Genomic DNA, 20,996 nt, shown 5'->3' with positions numbered 1-20,996 from the left:
TCTGCTGTATCTCCTGCTTAGTAATTGAGCTAAATGTATGCGTGTGCATGTGTGAATAACTTCGGCTGATGACTACATCTGTGTGTGAGTTATCTCTTCGTTGCCTTGTATGTATGTGTGTAAATGATGATTGATTTGATGTACACAAGAGTGGCACTTAATTGTTGTTGAGTCTTTATTTATTTAGTATCGCTTAGTGATGCTAATATTCGTCACAGTATTTTTGCAAGTAACTTTTTTAGTGGCGTAGTGAAAATGTGTGACGCAATTACAAGCAATGTGTTGTGATAAAAATTTTAGTGAAAGATGGCGAAAAACCCTCGGAAGCAGTCACTAGAGATGAGACTTGGATATTGGAGTATGACCCTGAGACGCGTAAACAAAGTCAGAAGTAGGTGAAAAAGCGTGGGATGCGGCCAACAAAACGAGGATGTCAATGTCACTTCTTAAGGCAATGTTGATTGTTTTTTTTTTTTCAATATCCACGGCATAATTTATCTTAAAGCGAAAACGTATGGGTGGAAAATTATATACCGTCGCTATGGAAATGCCGCGGGCACGTGTTTTTCGTGTGCGTCCCGAACTCACCAAGGATGGCTGGATCTTGCATCACGAATATGCACCGGCCTATTCCTCTACGTTATGCGAGAGATTGTGGCAGAAAAAGCAACCCAAGATAGCCTCACTCACCCTATAGCCCCGATATTGCTCTCTGCGACTTTTTTCTATTCCCCAATTCTGTTCCCATAGTTACTGAAGACGAAGGGAGGGAGGCATTCTTCGGATATGTTTAAGCTAATCGGGCTATTAGTGCAGAAATAATTCAATCATTGAATGTTTAAATTATGTTTAACAAACTCATTGGATTGTGAAAAATTGGTTCCCATTAAGCCAAGCGCCTGCGCAACTGCCCTCAATGGGTAAAACAAAGCAAAACAATGATTTTTATTGTATACGATTATAAAAGGCTACAGAACAAGGAAAGGGAATTGTAGTGAAAATAAATATGGAACTTAAAAGCAAATAACAACAAAAAAATGTAGCTTAATCAGAGAAAATATAAAACTGACGATATACCGCAAAAAATTGCAACGCCGCGAAAAGAGAGAAGATCATGCGTAGATATTTATCCGTGCAGAAAGATGATTTGAATAATAAATAAAACTGAGCAATGAATTCGAGGCATAGAAGGAAGGAAGCCGCGACAGGAATATTCAATTCAATATACATAAATAATCAATCTGATAATCATAAAGTGCGCAGCGTGCAAATATTCCAAGCACGTATTTGCCTTGCCGACTCATGTGGCTATATTCAGACAGAGCAAATCATCACCAGGCATATTAAATACAACAAAAGTTGCTTTGAGCAATATGATTAGTAATAAATGATAAACAACGGATAAGGATACATAAGGGAACAGTACTTAAGAACAAACTGCAGAAGCCTTATTCCACCGGACGAAGCACAATTACAATGCATCTGTTAATACTGGTGACTGTGAAGAAAACAAAATTGATTTTGTACACCTGGTAAGCCAAAGTTAAGCGTGGATAGAGCATACAGCAAAACAACGACTCAGCCTATACCTTTTCCCTTCAGGAAGCTGAGGCAGCGGGGCTCATCGGTCCTGCTGGTTCAGCTGCGTTGAAGCCGAAACATGTCCAGGGGGAGGTTAAGCTACTTAACGGGAGTCGTTTTCCACATTTTCCACTAAATCAAAGTTTGAGCAACAAAAGGACTGAAAATACTATTGTTGTTGTTTTTGTAACTAAAACACACTCCTAAGGTTTAATAGTATTATTGATATGCTACAACAACAACTGCTAAACTGAAAGTTAATTTCTTGAAAACAAGCAACAAGTTGTTGCTAAGTGTGAACACAGTCTATGCCAATGAAAGAAAGTGCGAAAAGACTTGTTATTGTTGAACAAACAACGCATTGTACGGCAGAAAGTAGAGACGAAAAAGGCGAAACAAGAGATAACGAAAAAATACGATTAAATTAGTTTCAATGAGATAACAAAAAAAGGTAAAAAAATTTAAATGAGCTAAGAATGGGAAATATTAAGATATTAAGCAGTGCCAATCGCGGAAATAAAATCAAATGAATTAAAATTCGAGCAGAACTAATTTTAAAAAAAAATTGTTCATTTTTTACAAGTTTTTTAATAATTTACAGCTAATTTAACGGACGTTTAAATTTCATCTTTTCTTACTTATGTAGGTGACATTGTTAAAAATCGAGCTTTGTTCGGGAAAATTGTCTTTGGGATTTGGCTTCAATTTTTTAATCTTTTAACTTCCCTTGAAGCATTATAAAATGTTTCTAAGATCGAGGTTACGTTGGCGTATGTGCTTTCTTTTAATATTACAAAAGCACCAGCTTAGTAATTCCGCTGCTAATAGTTCAAAGTATCTTTTATGGCAACCCATAGCTTGCATTTGCTTAAAATGGACAAGGTCTCCGATTTTGATAGTAGACCTAATTTAATCAGAGTAGACGAGTCCTCGTTAAACCTTTTTATATCAAACAGCAGACCGATAAAAAGCCGATCTAGGTATGTAAAATACAAGCTGCGCAGCTTAACTGCTCCGAAAAAAATTCTCTTCGGGCGACAATGATATCATCGCGCCATAAGTTCTATTTACTCCAAACTAGAAAAAGAAGCGGAAAAGTTGGGTTTGATGGTGAATGAAGACAAAACGAACTACCTGCTGTTATCAAGCAGAGTCAGCACGTTTGCACCTCAAGCCAAAGCCAAACGTGGATTGAGCATACAGCAAAACAACGACTCAGCCTATACCTTTTCCCTTCAAGAGGCCGAGGCAGTCGGGCTCATATGTCCTGCTGGTTAAGCTGCGTTGAAGCCGAGACATGTCCAGAGGGAGGTTAAGCTACTTGACGGGAGTCGTTTTCCACATTTTCCACCAAATCAAAGTTTGAGCAAGAATAGGACTGAAAATACTATTGTCGTTGTTTTTATAACTAAAAAACACTTTCCTAAGGTTTAGTAGTATTATTGATATGCTACAACAACAACTGCTAAACTGAAAGTTAATTTCCTGAAAACAAGCAACAAGTTATTGCTAAGTGTGAACACAGACTATGTGAAGAAGAAAAGATAAACAAATTTAAATTAGCTGAGAATGGGAAATATTAAGATGTGCCAATTGCGGAAATAAAATCAAATTAATTAAAATTGAGGTGCATCACCGTTTCCTCTTCCTCGTCTTCTTTACAACTTCTGCAGCATCATCGAAATGGCGCTCCTAGCCTTTCCACATACCGTCCGATGAGGCAGTGCCCAGTCAGAACTCCTACAAGTGAGGAGATTTTGTCCCTGTTTAGGGTGTAGACGTGACGGGATCTCTTAGTATCCCATTTAGGCCAGGATTCCTTTGATGTTCTACACCCCGGGGTTAGTAGCCATCTTTCGTTGGCTTGACTGTAGGTATACTCTTTTAGCATTAGCTTGCAAGTGGCAAAAGGCATACCTAGGCGTTCTTTGTCAGGAAGAATCTGTCTGGTCGTACCCTGCCTAGCAAGTTCGTCTGCAGCGCAGTTTCCCTCTATGTCCCTGTGTCCCGGGACCCATGTGAGGTGTACACGGTTCTGTTGGGCTATCTCCTGAAGAGATCGGCGACAGTTTAGTGTAAATTCGGAGTGGAATGAATAGGAACCAAGGGATTTTATTGCCGCTTGGCTATCGCTGAAAATAAAGTTTTCCTTGCCGGTATTCTGTGTGCCTATTTGAGTCGCGGCTTCCATGATAGCTGCTATTTAACTGCTCTGAAAAAATTCTCTTCTGGCGACAATGATATCATCGCGCCATAAGTTCTATTTACTCCAAACTGGAAAAAGAAGCGGAAAATTTCGGTTTGATGGTGAATGAGGACAAAACGAAGTACCTGCTGTCATCACGTTTGCACCTTGGCAACCATCCCACTATTGACAGTCCTGATTTCGAAATCGTAAAAGACTTCGTTTATATGGGAATCAGCATTAACAAAAACAACGTCAGCTTTGAGATCCAACGAAGAATCACTTTTGCCAATAAATGCTACTTTGAACGAGGTAGGCAATTGGAAAGTAAAGTTCTCTCTCGGCAAAGGAAAATTATGCGCTATATGTCACAGCATGAGATGAGGCGGCTCTGTGAGTATTCGGGAGAAAAGTTCTTCGAAAGATTTACGGGCCACTACGCCTTGGCGACAGCGAGTTGCGAAGATTTAATGATGAACTGTACGAGCTTTATGCAGACATCAAAACAGTCCAATTGAAAGATGATGCTCCGGCTAAGAAAGTATTCTTAACGGCGAGCGCATTTGGAACACTCCATAGACATATTCAGTACATGTGAGGTCTTTATTGACCAGTCAGTTCAACCTAACCGACCTGGAAGCAGCGGAAAAGGGTGGTCCCCACTCGCCTAGAAGAATCAGGTGGAAAACGAAAAAATTCACATTGGCGTTACGAGTTGGCGCCAGTTAGCACGACGAAGAAGCGTGTGGTGGTCTGTTGGATTGCCATAACCGTTTAAACTTTTAAGCGCCAATTAAGTAAGTAATACATATAAATATAACAATGTTGTTCTTCAATTTATAAAAAGTGTAAATTTGGCAGCAAACTTTTCAATTTCACCAAGCCCTTCCTTACATCTTTCTCTTCATTACCCTTCCTTTATTGCGAACTCTTTGTTGAATTTCTCTTTTCGTGTTACGTCGCACCACTTGCACATAAACTCATTGCTTAAGTTAGTTGATATTTGAGTTAAATTGTGTGATGCGTCAACTAGAGCCCCAGCAGCAGACAACGGCAGCCAGATACGCCGTACCTCGTTAATGTTTTTGTCACGTTATACCAACAACGCCGATGACGATGTCCATGACGAATACTTGTTGCTGTTATATTGTTTTCTGTTTGTCTTTAATTCTACATTTGGTTAGCTTGCAGTCACCGTCAGTTTGTTGCATTGTACATACAGCTGCTCCACGTAGCGTCGCTCAGTACATTTAGCTTTGTTCTCACACAGCCCCAACAGCTATCTGCTATTGCTTTGATTTTGTTGTTTTATTTGTTCTATTTGCTCCACATTAACATTTTCACTTTGATGCAGCACGAATGCATTGCTCTGTAGTATATGTTGTTTGTTGTTTCCACTACTTGCTTTATGCAATGTACAACAAAAAAATGTTTATGTGAAATCGTACTTTTTTATGAGATACCGACATTTTACTCTATGCGTTTTGTTAAAAACATCTGCCTGGCACTGTCTTGACCCGACTGTTATGACTACACGACAGTGACTTGAATATGTTGGGAAATTTCCAGATGAAATGAAATCAAATAAGAGGAAGTATTAATCGTATAATTGGAGTTTCTTGCTATTTTCAACGATTTCCCCTAAGAATTATATTTTGTTGTTGTAACAGCAATTATATCTCCTCAGTCGTTACACCCATTTATAAAATGGTGAGCATGGCTGTTTCAACGACAACGGATCAGAGGGGGTATGTGCCACTCTATGAGTTCATTCAAAATAACAAGTGAGGAGGTAACTATGGTACATCACAGTCAATTTTGAATCTGCTTCAGAGCGCATTTAGCCAGCGTAGTTTGAAGCTCTTTACCGATCTCGTTATAGTTGTAACCTTTGCCGGATATGGATACGGTACTAGGTCGACTGCCAACAGAACGCTTTTTTGGACCCTAGAACGTTCCTTTATCACCTATGGCCTGCCGCACTATTATCCTAGTGCAGATATCAGCTTATGGCACCATGTGGCTGCTTCGCACACCTGTTTGTTAAGGTGTACCTGACCATGAAAGTTCGCTAGAAGAAACGGCCAATTATTTTGCTCTTAAACTGCTAACACCTCCTTTACTGTTAATCTGTTTTCTGAGACTGAAACGTCCCCTAGCATTTTATATATTTAACATCGAAAATATAGTCAGTCTAAAAGTCTAGTAAAGCATTATACTTTTTCAACGAGTATCAATTGCATAAGTAATTGAAAAGTTAAGCAACAGGCCTCAAATTGGTTACAGCTATCCCCACCAAGATTTACTTTCCGGCTTTGTCAAACTCCAATAATATAGTCTCGTTGGCAGCATGTATTGTAAATTTATAAAAATGGAGGCATGCACTCATCACTTTGGGTATGTACTGTAAAAGAGTAGTGAAGGCTATTCGGCATTGCGGAGCCAACACCATAACGTTAGAAATATCGAAAGGGATACGCAACAAGGTCCGTACAGCAGGCATGTCAGAATTGAAGAGCAAGAAAAGACTGCTGGCTTAGCTACAAGTAAGAACTCAGCACTAAATTAAACGTTCCTGCAAATGATGTGCGGAAAGTGATTGTCACACAACCCGATAACACCATCAATAAAAGAAAAATTTCGTAATATGTACTCGTATGTATATCTAGTTACGTATTCTTAATGAAACCCACCTATCGAAGAAAGAGAGCGGCCCTCACTCCACTGGAAGGATGAGGTGGGAAACGATTTAAATTCCCTTGGTGTATATAATTGGCGCCATTTACACCAACGAAGAAGCCTTCTTGGACGGCCATAACCGTTTAAACGGAAAAAGGCCAATTACGTTATTAAATTAGTACGATAAATGTCTTTTGTGGATAAAACAAGTGTGATATCATAAGCATACACATCAAAATAACAGACATGATCACCTAATTTTTATACTCAGTTGAGCAGAGCTCACAGAGTATATTAAGTTTGATTGGATAACGGTTGGTTGTACATATATAAAGGAACCGAGATAGATATAGACTTCCATATATCAAAATAATCAGGATCGAAAAAAAATTTGATTGAGCCATGTCCGTCCGTCCGTCCTTTAACACGATAACTTGAGTAAATTTTGAGGTATCTTGGTGAAATTTGGTGTGTAGGTTCCTGAGCACTCATCTCAGATCTCTATTTAAAATGAACGATATCGGACTATAACCACGCCCACTTTTTCGATATCGAAAAACCGAAAAAGTGCGATAATTCATTACAGAAGACAGCTAAAGCGACGAAACTTGGTAGATGAGTTGAACTTATGACGCAGAATAGAGAATTAGTAAAATTTTGGACAATGGGCGTGGCACCGCCCACTTTTAAAAGAAGGTAATTTAAAACTTTTGCAAGCTGTAATTTGGCAGTCGTTGAAGATATCATGATGAAATTCGGCAGGAACGTTACTCCTATTACTATATATACGCTTAATAAAAATTAGCAAAATCGGAGAAGGACCACGCCCACTTTTAAAAAAAAAATTTTTTTAAAGTAAAATTTTAACAAAAAATTTAATATCTTTACAGTATATAAGTAAATTATGTCAACATTCAACTCCAGTAATGATATGGTGCAACAAAATACAAAAATAAAAGAAAATTTCAAAATGGGCGTGGCTCCACCCTTTTTCATTTAATTTGTCTAGGATACTTTTAACGCCATAAGTCGAACAAAAATTAACCAATCCTTTTGAAATTTGGTAGGGGCATAGATTTTATGACGTTAACTGTTTTCTATGGGCGAAATCGGTTGATGCCACGCCCAGTTTTTATACACAGTCTTCCGTCTGTCCTTCCGCATGGCCGTTAACAAGATAACTTGAGCAAAAATCGACATATCTTTAATGAACTTAGTTCACGTGCTTACTTGAACTCACTTTATCTTGGTATGAAAAATGAACGAAATCCGACTGTGACCACGCCCACTTTTTCGATATCGAAAATTACGAAAAATTAAAAAAATGCCATAATTCTATACCAAATACGAAAAAAGGGATGAAACGTGGTAAGGTAATTGGATTGTTTTATTGACGCGAAATAAAACTTTAGAAAAAACTTTATAAAATGGTTGTGACCCATTTTATAAAGTTCACCTACCATATTAAGTAGAAGAAAATGAAAAAGTTCTGCAGGGCGAAATAAAAAACCCTTAAAATCTTGGCAGGGATTACATATATAAATAAATTAGCGGTATCCAACAGATGATGTTCTGGGTCACCCTGGTCCACATTTTGGTCGATATCTGGAAAACGCCTTCACACCACTCCCTTTTAAAACACTCATTAATACCTTTAATTTGATACCCATATCGTACAAACATATTCTAAAGTCACCCCTGGTCCACCTTTATGGCGATATCTCGAAAAGGCGAACACCTATAGAACGAAGGCCCACTCCCTTTTAAAAATACTCATTAACACCTTTCATTTGATACCCATATCGTACAAACAAAGTCTAGAGTCACGCCTGGTCCACCTTTATTGCGAACCCTCGAAAAGGCGTCCACCTATAGAACTAAGGCCCACTCCCTTTTAAAATACTCATTAACTCCTTTCGTTTGATACCCATATTGCACAAACGAATTCTAGAGTCACCCCTGGCCCACCTTTATGGCGATATCTCGAAACGGCGTCCACCTATGGAACTAAGGATTACTCCCTTTTAAAATACTCATTAACACCTTTCTTTTGATACCCATATTGTACAAACAAACTCTAGGGTCACCCCTGGTCCACCTTTATGGCGATATCTCGAAAATGCGACCACCTATACAACAACCACCACACCTTTTTAAAACCCTCATTAATACCTTTAATTTGATACCCATATCGTACAAACACATTCTATAGTCACCCCTGGTCCACCTTTATGGCGATATTTCGAAACGATATCCACCTATAGAACTAAGGCCCACTCCCTTTTAAAATACTCATTAACACCATTCGTTTGATGCCCATATTGTACAAACAAATTCTAGGGTCACCCCTGGTCCACCTTTGTGGCGATATCTCGGAACGGCGTCCACCTATGGTATCTTTTTCTTTCACACGCTGAAGATAGTGCCTGAGTGCGTTGCCATATTGACCATCCTGTCAAAACGCTGCCAAAACGCTAAAAATTGGCCATATTTAAACATCCTGTCAGGCAGTTGAAGGATAAGATATCACGCTTGTTATATACAGAATGCCTTTGTGCCGTATGTTTTCAAAATATTCGAAGTCGAAAATCTCATGAATGAACCCAAAAAACTCTTCGCCTACTTTTTCGAACGTACATTACCATAAAATATTTATTTAACGCCAATAAGTTTTGATATTTCCTAAGAAAGTGTAGCAAGATTTCGCGCAAAACAGAAAAAATATATGCGTAATGGCCTAAACAGGCACAACACGTCACTTGGCGAACAAGGAAGAAACTGCAAGCAGAGTTGGCTGTGTTTATATTAATAGTAAACGCCAGATAGAAAATGTATCAGTCGTCGCATCCGTTATATTTCTAATTTTCTACTTTTGACATACTTCAACCACGTCACATACTCGTATGTTGCACTTAATTTTTTGCTATTTAAAGTACGCGTCTGTGAAAAATTTTTGATTAAAATTAAGCGATGCATTAGTTCATAAACTACTATCATTTTAATAATGACGTAATTCTATACGACAGCATGACACTGCTAATACGCGTCCAAAAATATCGAGAGAGGTGTCAAACGCCGCGCCTTGACATCAGTATTAATAATCGGAAACCGGAAAATAAAAATTTTAACTTGTTCAAAAGATATTAACGAAAAACCGAAAGAGACCCACAGGTCCCTCCGAAACCGAGGGTGAAATCCATAGTATTTTTGCGCAGAACACTTTTCTGCGTTGGCGGCCTTCGGCTGCGCTTATAATAAATAACCCTGGGCTACGCCATGCCAAGTCCGGGTGTGTGGTATAACCTTGGCTACCGCCACCTTCTGCGTTCACAATTTTTTTTGTGGGCACAATTTACAACAACCACGTGAAAATTGCCAACTTCAACTGCAAATATCTCCGGACAGAGATAAAACTTTTATTTTCCGGTTTCGGATTATTGTTGTCGACACCTCTTTCGATATTTTTGGACGCGTATTAGCAGTGTCATGCTGTCGTATAGAATTACCAATAATGAATCTACAATTTTATTGTCAAATAAAGATACTTATGCTCGTTATTATACATATGTCTCACACTACGCCACGTGGGTGCTGTCAGTGGACAAAGGAGTGCGTCACTACGATGACGGATTGTATCTGTTTAAGCCATAACCAATAGACGCGCAGAGAAGAATCAAGTTTTCTTTGTCATCATTTGACTCTCATCTGAATCTCTGACTCCCCGGCCTTTTCTTCTCACGTGGTTTTAATATTTGCTAATTGCCATTTTCATAGCTTAATATGAAAAAAAAACTGATTAAAAAGAGTTAACAACGTTGATGAGAAGAGTATAGGGTAAATTGTCAAGTATTCTTTGAAATGTTTAGCGCGTGAGTGAGAATGCGCAACAGGGCAACGTTGAAGCGACAAATAACAGCCTTTGTTTTGACAGTAAATGTACAATGTTGACAATTGAAAAACTACCGAAAAAACAAATGCTGTTATTAAAATTTTGGCCATAATTTAAACTCTATAAATGGAGATATGTTCAACAAAATTTAATATTGCGTAGCCGTTTAACAATGTTAGATACCTCGTAATTCAATAAGCTTGTCAGATACCATAAGTAAGTTTTGAGTAGTTAAAGTTGAATTTAAAATCCTTAGAGAAGAGTAACAAAACGACCTTACTAAGACTCGCTAGTGTGTAATGTAATGAAGAACCTCACCCCAGCGCTGGAGGAAGCTTCATCATCATACTCTCCTCGTTCTGCATTTCTGTTTTAACTAAAATACAACATCTGAGGGGATTTAGATCGAGGTTTGCTTGTTTGCTTTTTGTTTAACTTTTCGTTCGCTGATGAATGTTTTACTGTCGAGGAGGCACCCCGCTTAAAAAAGTTTGTGTAAAGTTGGTTTGATATTACTTCTCTCGGGACTTTAACCTCGGCTCTTCTTTGAGGTTTACACTGTGAGTAGTTAATCATATTTCTATACTGGAATCCTCACGAAAGTTTCAGTTGTGAGGTTTATTTGTAAGACAGTTACGAATAATCAAAAAATATTCATTAATCCAAGATGTTTTGTGCAAAATTCTGAGAATATTTCCCTGCGAATTTTTGAGTTGTCATTCCAAAAACTATTCGGAGAAGTCTCAACCAAAAAATACCTGAAAACCAATAAAAAGTGGAATGGATTTTGCGTCATAGAAACGCTTCTCTTTATCTAGATAAGCAATTTTCTCCAAAATTTACATTTTTTCCCTTGGTTTTGGGAATAACTGTCACCGTCGGGGATTCCTAGTCGAGGTGCTCATCTTGACTCCCGTGTACTCTTATTCACTGAGCCAACTCGTACAACTCATCATTCAAGAAAAAATTAAAAAGAAATTTTCCCTCAGAATAATGATACAAAAGTAAGAAATTCTTACACGTTAAATAGAAGAGAAAAAAAAATAAGAATAATAATACAAAATTTAATTATATATTTGCCACGGAGTGGATCTCTAGTCGAGGTACTCAACTTTAATTTGAAATTTTCCTCAATTTAAAGATTTTTTAGGAAATGGTTTCTTCATTTTAGGTGTTTTTTCTAAGAGGAGCACGTACGGCAATCAAATTTTGAGATAATCGTTTTCGAACTGTCATTCTAAAGAGGGTTGTTTTCCCACTAAGATATCGATATGATAGCCAGCGTTGCCATATATATTTTTTCAAAGTCGTCAGACGACGCCCAAAAAATCGTCAAAAAATGTCATATCTATGGCAACACCCAATAACAACCAAAGTTGAGTTAGAATGAAGTTGGGTTATTACCAGGGGACGTACGATTATATTCACCGGAAACCAAAATGAGATCGCCGGATTTCATTCAACAATATTAGCTTTAAAAGCGCTTTTCTGAAAGTTTTCTTTTATTTTTATTTTTTGTTGCCACATACAACATATAAAATCGTTTTCAATTCATTTCGTTTTATTTTATAAATAACGAAAACGTCTTAAAAGGATAAATTTTGTATTACATACAAAAGGTACTTGTTTCCAGTCATTTTAACAATGAAATTTTTTTTGGTTTTCTTTGAGCTCGAATCGTACCTCCTATATTATTTTAGTTTCTTGGTTATACATTTCCGCGTTCATTTTTTAGCATATTTATTTGCGGTTCAATATTATGACAGGAAAAGTTATTCAATTTTAAATAATCTTGGGCTAGCAATATTCCTTTCAATGTATCAGTTTCCAGAGGTTTCGGATTTTTGTTTTGTTTAAATTTATTTTAGAATAAATTCGTTCTAAATTCGCTGAAGAGTGTGGCAAGCACATTAGATCTGCAACGAATGCACATAAATTAGAAAAAGCGTATGTAGAGACATCTCTTTTGATAGTAGAAGTAGTTTTCCAAAAAACTTTTGGAGGAACCTTAGAAATATCTTCAAACGAATGCACATAAATTAGAAAAAGCGTATGTAGAGACAGCTCTTTTGATAGTAGAAGTAGTTTTCCAAAAAACTTCTGGAGGAACCTTAGAAATTTCTTCAAAGTAGAGGAACTACGGCATTTGTGGTATAGCGTCTAGTTTTGGGATAATTTTGGCCTAACCAAAAGCCCAATTCACCTCTTTTTCGTCATATTTTGTTTTGTGAAATATCATCTATAGCGTGCTTTATCAAAAGTTGTATAACACCAACAGTTTACAATTTATAAGACGAAATTCGGGCCCGGAACGCCGCTTCCCCAAAAATTGACGGGTAATTTGGTACGCAAACGTAGGCTAATTTGATAAATATACCATTTAACCCGAATAATAACCAGAACAGTGTTACTAAAGAAAATATTAAATAACTTCTTTTAAAATTTACCAAGTTTATTAATAAAAGATAAATAGCTTCTCAAAAGATAAAATAAAATGCGTCCTTGGCTCGTTGATATTAAAAATGAATAAGTTATTGGAAATATAAAAATTGCTTAAAATCTTAAATTTGTGCAAGACTCGCAAATAAAAATTGGATTTTTTTTTGGGAGTGCAGACGTTATGAGCCCAAACCGTATCGAACTGTAAACAAGCACTCCATTCTGATATATTTATTTCGTCCTTCCATAACTTTTCGCAAAACGAGCAAATTGCTCCGTCTGGAGGCATTTCGACAAAATCCCTTGGTTCGATTCTGCATAGACGATGCTTACTCCGGATTCACTGGTTAATTCTCCACATTCAGCTTTTCTAGCTTTCGCTGCTGGTTTTTTGGACGTTCCTTTTCTTTTTTAAGTTTTCACTTCACTTCACTTTTTCCCGGATCTTCTGAGTGCTTTCTTCCAACTGATTCTTATGTGGTGATTTTGTTAATACTGTCGCTTTTGACTTTCTTCCTCTTCCGGTAGCAACTGGCTTTCTAATCTTTAGTAATGGTAAAATCTGCCATGGTTAAACGTCTCCTTTACTGGTTGAAGACACAGGTTCTGGAGAAGTCACTCGATTTGTATTAGATGTCGGTGAAGTAATAGTACGTCCAGTCTCCGAAATTACATTATCTTGCTCGGAAACTTCAGAGTTTTCGGCAGTTATGTGCTCATACATATCATTTGCAGCAATATAGTCTACATCAGTAATAATATTTCGATCGAATGGGTATATATCAGTACATCTGAAACCGTTAACTGCAACCTGGCCAGTCTGAATCTTATAATACGCTTTGGAAAAGACACCAACTAAATCGAATTTAATCACTTTTCGTCCATTTTCTCTCATAAAACGCTATAATTCGTTACTGTAATAAGTCTTGCGGTTGCATTTTATGAGTGGAATGCGGAGGCAATGTTATCATCACCACTATGTTTTCACAAGCTAAGTTGATCACTTCAATATTTATTATTGTAGTGTCCATCTAAAATCAACATTATTGGATCTATTTCTTGGTGTTTGAATATTTAAAATAAATTTTACATAGAACGCAGGCTTAAATCGTCATTCTTCATTACGAAACCGTCCAAGCGACATTCTAGTTGCAAATCGTCAAAATGACGACGGCGTCGTCAATCTGTCGACACTGATGATAGCGTTGACGAAATATTATTGAGAAATATTAACATATGTAAACCTTCGTACACTCTTCTTCTATTGTATGCCCTGAAACAGTAAAATCACTCTCATTTAAACTTAGTGCTCATATTAATTTACGGGTGTAATTTTGCACTCGCATAATGCACCGAACATTTCACCAGTTCATTCGTCAGACACTTTAGAAAAGTTAAGTACTCAACTAACAAGCATTGGAAGAGCTGTAAAACAGCGATGAGAATTACCAAAAGAGAAAAAGGAGAGTAGAATAATTGAGTATTGTCAGGGTTGCTCCGCTGACTCGATGGTGGGGTGGGTTTTGATTTCGTCGACATTGAATTTGATGAACGAATGCAACTTTATAAAAAACCAAAACCTTAAAATAAAACGTTTCTATGAACTTTGCATTCAACGAGTTCATGAATTTTAATTGCATGAGTCGCCTTTGCTATTTTCTGCACACACATCACGCATTAATAATTTCACAACATTTGTATGTTTCGTTTAAGAGTTGTCACACATGTCTCGTAAATGTATCTGAGCTTTTATTTGCAGTTCATAAGCACTTTTCAACTTCTAGATAAACACAAAATTGCTTTCGAACGCAGTTTTTTTGATTCATAGTAAGTTATAACTGTTGTAATAAACACGCGCACACAAAATGTAATGGCGTTGCATTGTCAGTCGTGTTGACGTTTCGTCATTTATGAGAATAGACAATCTTCGTCAAAAGAAAAGACAACCACACAAAACTGAATGATAAAAATAAGTAAATATGGGTAAACACAAACGAATTGCTGGCTAGCTGTTGACTAGCATAGGTACTCGCACTACTCGGTGATGTGATCGGGCGGCGCATCGCCGCAAAATAAACCGGTATAGAAAAAAAAAAACCAAATACGAACAAGTTTTGTAAGTAGCGCGACAGCAATTGTACCATTATACAAAAACAACACCGATATATATGTGTAGCGCAATATGATGCGTTCGTCAGATCTACACAATTTACTGCCCGACCGTTCGTTTCACACAAGCGCTCAACCGCTCGTTTATCCAACAACTAAATGTTGAACGGCTAGAATACGATATCCGGTGCAAGCGTATACTCAATGGATTTTGAAGAGTCACTAACCATTAACATACTCTTTGCAACTCCGCGGATGAAACAACGATCTTGTGCATGTTTGTACCCACAAAGCGGCAATGGTGCTGCCAGATGGAAAGGGCTAAACGTGTCCCTAATTTCTAGATTCACAAAATATTCCACTTCTGAATTGATAATACTTTTTATTTATAATCGCTTTAGATGATTCTAGGGCAGCGGTGTCAACGACTTATACGAGTCATGTGACGCTTGCTAAATGAAATGACTGCTGTGTCGCAAATCCACAGTACACTTATGCGTTGAATAAATACAAATGTCCTCTTACCGCCATAACTTGCCATCGGTTCCTCTAAATTACACAATAAAGCAGCACTTTGGATTTTTAAAAGCTTTCCGGGGATGTGCTGCCAGATGGAAAGGGCTGAACGAGTCTTTAAACAGCTAATGGAGCTTGTAATTCTAATTAAGGAAAATAATTGCGGCTCCCTAATTTTTAGATTCATAGAATATTCCACTTCTGAATTGTTAGTACCTTCTATTAATAATTGTTTCGGATGACTCAGTGGTAACGGTGTCAACGACTTTCAGGAGCCATGTGACGCTTGTTGAATTAAATGTCCGTTGTGTCGCAAATCCCCAGTACTCGTATTTGTTATATAAATACTCATGACCTAATGTTTGGTTTTTTCAAAAGGGGTGCCGCTATATTACGACCGCTAAAGAGCGGCCGTTATAATGTAATTTTTAATGTTTTTTTTAGTTATTTGTTATTTTCTATATACATATACATACAAAAATAACAAATTCAAAAAAAAATTTAAGTTAAAGATGTGGTTTATGTTTATGAAGCTTTTAAGATATTTGACAAAATGTTCACCGCTTTGAGTATGGCGGTGGGAAAAAACGTTGATGACCGAGTTCGTACCGCCATGATGGCCGTAATGTTTTATGTCCTGCCGCTATATTAGTCTCTAAGCTTTGGTGATTCGGCGGGCGAATCGGTTTTTATAGTTAGATTAGTTTATTTTTAGTGGACTGTATATTATTTTATTGTTTAGAGAGAGGTCGCTATGCGCCTGTTACACCTTGTATGGGGGCTCCAAGGTATTGGCTGCGGGTTGAGCCACCTTGTTTTGCATTGAAAACCCCCCCTTTGGGATAAAGAATTTAAACTATGTCTTTAGAATATTTCACGAACCAGTTGAGAATTACAAGCCCACTTAATGGCTAATGAAACAAACGAACGCAAAATGTTCATAGTTTAAGTCACTTAAACAATTAGCTTATGGTGACCTTCAACGTTTTCTTAGTTTCCACATAATTTTACATTGCAACGTTTTTGACAACGTACTCTATCGCTATATAACGGGACCTTTCGAGTAAACAAAGCCTTTACAGCCATAATTTTCCATCTGCCTATTCTTCTAAATTACACAATTAAGCAGCATTTTGGATTCTTGACCGCTTCGTGGGGATGTGCGGGTATGCCAGTCCCTTTGAGAAAAGCTTTTGGTTTCTTACCTGCAAGTAATTCTACGTCATATCTTATGTAATTAGCTTTCGCGGCTTTGAAGTGCTCAAAGATTCGCTGTGATAGTTTGAAGGGGCTTTATAAGTCAGTATTGAGACAATGCTTTTCTATGACCCAGGAACTGATCGATATTTGAAGTTAGTTTCTTCAGTTCAATTCAGAAGTAATATTAATAAAGATTACTCTTGCTCACTAGCACTTGAAAAAACATTTTAAGACAGAATTGAAATAGCTGAGTATGAACTTTGAAGTAACATAACAGTTTAGTGATCGTCAGAAAATTATTTACAGAGTATCTATGTTAAGAACAGAAAGTAATAACGTTATTCTTTCATTAACAATAAACCTTTAATGTAATGAGAGGACGTTTGTGCTGAACGCTTTCTGTTATATATAAGTTCTTTGTTGCTAGACTGTATCAAATATTGATCGAAGAGTAAAGATGTTGCAGGGAAGAAAAATAGTGTGAAGCAAGCTTCACAAAACCTCTAGTAGGCCACATTCACCACTTACCACAGCAGAATTTGTTAGCTACCACTGTCTGTATTTGTTATTTAATAATTATTTGTACACTTTTTATTCAGCTAATGTGTTCAGAATTTTTACTTTTACTCTCTAAAACTCCAATCAGTATATTTCTGTGCTTAAATTATGTTAAAAATTGTGTTAAAGTTTTTGGTGTGGTGGAAGTGACCTACTAGAATTTTGTTACGCTCCGCTGCTTTCCACCGAAGTTTGCGCCTGCAACATCTTTATTTTCGATAATATTAGACTGTATACTATATTAGCAACAGAGCGTCAGAAGGTAAATGCATCATTAACACCAAATATTGATCGAAGAGTAAAGATATTGCATGCGCGAACTTCAGTGGAAAGCAGCGGAGCTTCACAAAATTCTAGTAGGTCACTTCCACCACACCACAAACTTTAACACAATTTTTAACATAATTTAAGCACACAAAATACACTAGGGGAACTCATTTAACCGTATAAATGCCTTATAAAGTGTGTAAACGTATAAATTTATCTAGTGCGTAAACGAGCTGTCAAATTTTGTATGAAAAATTATTTACACAATTTGTATAAATTTACGCGCACATTTCATTGTGTAAACGCGGTAAACTCAAAGGAATGCAACCTTGCAGACATTACAATCAGGCATTTTCATCAGAAATCTCCAACATCAGCAAGTAAAGGCGTTTTAGTTTTGATTTTTCACTTATTCTTGGCATTAAGCATAAACACTTTTTCATATAGATGAGTTTAACACAAGCTTATGCATTATGAGTAGATTGCACGCATTTTTATGGAGAACGGTAGAATGAGCGACATTGGCGCCATCTGATATTGAAAAGTAGCCATCTCGCAAATTTTGTTACAAGCAAAGCATAAGAAGAAGAATGTGACATTTGGTTAAGGGTGTTGACACACTTTGCAAGTGAAATTATTTTTCCCACTGGTTGGTAAATTTTCTAACATTTTTCGCAGGTAAAAACTGTAATATAACAAATGAATACGACACAAAATATGTTAGCAAGTATCTTTGTTGTAAGGGGATAATGTTTATAACAGTGCTTCGCGAAATTTTGTATGTGAATGGGCAAGGCGTAATAAACTTCAATTGCCACGTCTGAAGTTCCTTAATATTTACAAACGCAACATCTTGGTTGATTGTGGCGATGTTATTGGAATGCATAAGCTTGCTGATTGTAGTTTTAGAGTGTAAAAATGTAAATTCTGAACAGATTAGCTGAATAAAAAGTGTACAAATAATTTTTAAATAACAAGTACAGACAGTGGTAGTTTAACAAATTCTGCTATGGTAGGTGGTGAATGTGACCTACTAGAGGTTTTCTGGAGCTTGGTTCACACTATTTTTCGTCCTTGCAACATCTTTACTCTTCGATAACTTTGTTAACACAAAGCTATTATGTTAAGCCCACGTCAATTCAATTCTGTTGCTCGTCAACAAATAAATTTTGCAAGTAATACATATCAAAGCTTGCACATGCTAACCATAGATTATGTTACTGACAGAGCTATTGACTGTGAAGTTCTCAAGAACAGAAAGCTTTTATATGTATATTGAAAAACATCATTAAAGCTAAACGTGCTTTTTAACGAAAACTAATTTCTAGCTGACTGAAAATTAAAAACCACCCCATCAAGCAACATACCACATCGATCAAGAGTTTGTGTTGTGTAACGGATATGGTAGTGATCTTTGCTATATTGCAATTAAAAACTTAAGATCACAGTGGTGGATGTAAAAATTAGTTCAGTTACATAAAGTAATGAGCTTCGGTTTAGGTTCATGGAAATACAATTTTTTTTTCATATTACATATTGTGACGAATTTTGGGAAATTCCGCTTATTCCAAATATTCTGCTAACGTTCGAATCACTAAACTGTTGAATAAATAACTCCAATATTCAATAATGCAAAATGGTCTTTATTAGACTACTTTTAGAGTACTTCACAATAACAGTTATACTTCACAAACAATAGCGTGCTTAAATCAAAACTGATTACTGATTCCTTAGCTTGTGCTGCTTTTATACTCTCAGTTTTCTCGTTCATCCATTTCCCCTAAGGTCTAGCCATTTCGCGAAACTGTATTCCAGAACAATTGTATCCCTTGCTTGGTTATAAGTTATATACATGTATACCTATTTGTAGTTTATGTCTCTTTTGTAGCCATATGCGGGTGTATGTGTGAGTACTACTTCGGATGATGATTACATGTGTTTACGAGTATCTCTTCGTTGCCTTGTATATGCATATGTGTGTAAATGATGATCGATTTGTTTACGTACATACGAGTGGCTGCTTAGTATCAGCTGAGTGATACTAGTATCAGGTTAGTGTTGCTAATATTCGTCACAATATTTATTTATTTATATACTAGCCTTTACCCGCGGCCCCGTCCGCAAGGAGAAAATTAAATATATGGGATATTCACGTTAGCCTGCTTATCAAGTTATCTGTTTAAAAAGATGTTTCTGTCTAATACATTTTATTTTTCTAATTGAAAAATGATTGTGATGGTAGCGTGCTCCGCCTATCACACCGTATGCCCTGGGTTCAACTCCCGGGCAAAGCAACATCAAAATTTTAGAAATAAGATTTTTCAATTAGAAGAAAATTTTTCTAAGCGGGGTCGCCCCTCGGCAGTGTCTGGCAAGCGCTCCGATTGTATTTCTGCCATGAAAAGCTCTCAGTGAAAACTTATCTGCCTTGCAGATGCCGTTCGGAGTCGGCATAAAACATGTAGGTCCCGTCCGGCCAATTTGTCGGGAAAAATCAAGAGGAGCACGACGCAAATTGGAAGAGAAGCTCGGCCTTAGATCTCTTCGGAGGTTATCGCGCCTTACATTTATTTTTTTTTATTTTTTTAATTGAGTAAAAAAAGGACTAAATGAGCTGATATCCTGATAGGATCCCCAAATGATCCCGAAATTATCCAGAAAAATCCACGAAATGACCCCGACGCTATCGCGGACAGATCCCGAAAACCATCTAGAAATGCCACGGAAGGGTCTCTAAAAGTTCCCGGAATAGTCCCAAAAAACCCGAAGTGACAACGACACGATTCTAGACTTATCCAGAGAACCACAAAGAAATGATGCCTGAAGGGTACCAAAATCATCCCGAAATAGTTCCGAAAAAGTTCCGAAATGACCCTGACGGGCTCCCGGACTGTTCTCAAAAACCATCCAGAAAATATCCAGGAAGGGTCCCTAGGGGATCCGCGACGGATCGCGAAAACCATACAGAAATGATTCCGGAAGGGTCCCAAAATGATCCCGTATTAGTCCCGAAAAAGTCCTGAAATGACCCCGACGGGATCCCAGACGGATTCCGAAAACTATACAGAAATGATGCCGGAAAGGTCCTCAAATGATCCCCTAATAGTCCCGAAATGACCGAAAACCATCCAGAAACTATGCCGGAAGGGACCCCAAATGATCCCGAAAAAGTCCCGCAATTATTCCGACGGGATCCTGAACGGATACCGAAAACCATGCAGAAGTGATGCCGGAAAGGTCCTCAAATGATCACCTAATAGTCCCAAAATGACCCTGACGGCATCCCGGAAAGATCCCGAAATCCATCCAGAAATGATCTTGGGCTGGTCCCAAAATGATAACGAAATAGTCTCGAAAAAGTCCAGAAATTACCCTGACGGGATCCCAGACGGATCCCGAATACCATACAGAAATGATGCCGGAAAATACCCCAAATGATCCCGAAATAGTCCCGAAAAAGTTCCGAAATGACCCCGAAGGGATCCCGGGCGGATCCCGAAGACCATCCAGAAATGATGCCGAAAGGCTCCCCTAATTATCCCATATTAGTCCCGAAAAAGTCCCGAAATTACC

The 20,996-nt window shown here is 37.5% G+C and overlaps 1 protein-coding gene across 7 annotated transcripts in view; it reads right to left on the bottom strand.

Moving 5' to 3' along the window:
* The window catches only part of spdi (split discs), a 117,677-nt gene that overhangs the window by 31,063 nt on the left and 65,618 nt on the right, over positions 1–20,996 (bottom strand). For 2 of the 7 annotated variants that reach the window (XM_067779749.1, XM_067779751.1), the window contains exon 1: positions 14,883–15,024. The exons of 2 other annotated variants lie outside the window; for them this stretch is intronic. The gene's annotated coding sequence lies outside the window, so the exon portion shown is untranslated. Of the gene's footprint in view, positions 1–14,353; positions 14,725–14,882; positions 15,025–20,996 lie in introns of those variants that run through there. 3 more of the 7 variants (XM_067779750.1, XM_067779752.1, XM_067779748.1) reach the window with 3 other exon arrangements.

This window comes from Eurosta solidaginis, chromosome 4 (genome assembly GCF_040869045.1).
Source record: "Eurosta solidaginis isolate ZX-2024a chromosome 4, ASM4086904v1, whole genome shotgun sequence".
Lineage (NCBI taxonomy): Eukaryota > Metazoa > Arthropoda > Insecta > Diptera > Tephritidae > Eurosta > Eurosta solidaginis.
This window is presented reverse-complemented; position numbering and strand designations above follow the sequence as displayed.